At 51.9% G+C, this 1,679-nt stretch overlaps 1 protein-coding gene across 2 annotated transcripts in view; it reads right to left on the bottom strand.

Moving 5' to 3' along the window:
• Positions 1-965, bottom strand: part of klf12b (Kruppel like factor 12b) — a 40,648-nt gene extending 39,683 nt beyond the window's left edge. For both annotated transcript variants that reach the window (XM_084452199.1, XM_084452200.1), the window contains exon 1: positions 874-965. The gene's annotated coding sequence lies outside the window, so the exon portion shown is untranslated. The remainder of the gene's footprint in view (positions 1-873) is intronic.
• Positions 966-1,679: the final 714 nt, after the last annotated feature.

The raw sequence follows: 1,679 nt of genomic DNA, 5'->3' as shown, positions 1-1,679 counted from the left end.
GATGACATCCAAGACACCACCCCTGCAACACCCACGCACGCACGCACGCACACACACACACACGCGCGCGCGCACACACACCTCCCACACCTCCCCCCCGGTGTCCTTCCTCCGCCACCCGAGCCTCCAAATGTTTAACCCGTTGCTAACAGCCCTGTCTAACTGTCTCGAGCTGCCTCAGTACGGAAGGCAAACAAGACTGTCACACACGCGCGCGCCCGCACACACACACACACACGCACACACACACACAAACTCCGCAAACATATGCACAAAGCCTCTGACAAGCAGCAAAACTTTTTTGTCCGGTCAGACCTACAATTTGTTTGAGCTCCGTTTCTCCAGGCTCTCACAGTTTTAGCAGAAAACCCACACAAGGCTGGAACAATACATTTCCACAACGAGGATGCACGAGAACTTCCAATTCTGACGTGCAGTTGTAGAAACAGTTGTCATTTATATGAAGGCGTGACAGATGTTAGGCACACCGTAATACGGTGGATGCGTATAGCTTGATGCTGACACTCCGACAGTATTCTCTAACATAGCGTTACTTATATCCGTATAGCTTCTGTAGGCTATTCACACCGGCGAGAGCTGTTACCAGTCCAGTCAGCACCACAGAACCACTACATAGCCTACTGTAGCCTACTCTTCTGACAGCAGCCCAACACAATGACACACACACACACACACACACACACACACACACACGGACAGATAGAAGGCAGTGTGCGGTAGGTGATCGGAGTTGTCATTCGGCTTGACACAGCAATGACAGCTGAACAAGACGCGGGGAGACAAGAGAGTAAGGAGATCTCACACACTCACGTGAAGCACCCAGCGGGAGAGGAACACAGAAATTACACAGACCTTGTCAGAAGCTGCCGATCCGTAGAAAACTGTTTTCCCTTCCCACAGTCCTCTCTCGTCTCCTCTCTCGCCCTCACGTCTGCTCCTCTCGTTGTGTGTGTGTGTGTGTGTGTGTGTGTGTGTGTGTGTGTGTGTGTGTGTCTGTGTGTGTGCGTGTGTGTGTGCGCGCGCGTGCGTGTGTGTGCGCGCGTGTGTGTGTGCGCGTGTGTGAGCGAGTGAGTGAGTGTGTGTGTGTGTGTGTGTGTGTGAGAGAGAGAGAGAGCGGCTCCCTCCCCTTCTGCCTCTCAGCTGCTGGGCTCTGGCAGTTCTCAGGATATGAATGGCAGCGCACAGAGAACTGTTGTACTTGCAAATGACTTGCCCCAGTCACATGATTCGCTAAATGTAGGGTGGGCCGGTGGGTGGAGGCTTCATAAGCAAAGAGAAGACAATATACTCTAAGCTTTAACAGCATGCATCGAATTACACGGGGCCCCACCAGGGGGGGTTTCCGACGAGTTCCAGCTCAGCCAGAAGCCCTCTCCCTAACACGCTCTCTCTCTCTCTCTCTCTCTCTCTCTGTCTCTCTCTCTCTCTCTCTCTCTCTCTCTCTCTCTCTCTTTCTCTCTCTCTCTCGGCGCTCAGCTGAGGGCTAGGGGTACAAACCGGAGTACCTCCCCGTTTAGGAGGGTGAGAGAGAGAGAGAGAGAGAGAGAGAGAGAGAGAGAGAGAGGAAGATAGTGAGCTTCTGTATGAAGGTGGAGATGGGGAAATAGGTGAATGGTTGTCTATTTAATTATATATGAATTAATATAGAATAAAATGTT

The sequence above is a fragment of the Borostomias antarcticus genome, assembly GCF_949987555.1.
Source record: "Borostomias antarcticus genome assembly, chromosome: 17".
Taxonomy (NCBI): Eukaryota; Metazoa; Chordata; class Actinopteri; order Stomiiformes; family Stomiidae; genus Borostomias; species Borostomias antarcticus.
The sequence above is the reverse complement of the archived record's forward strand: the minus strand, read 5'-3'. Positions and strand labels throughout refer to the sequence as shown.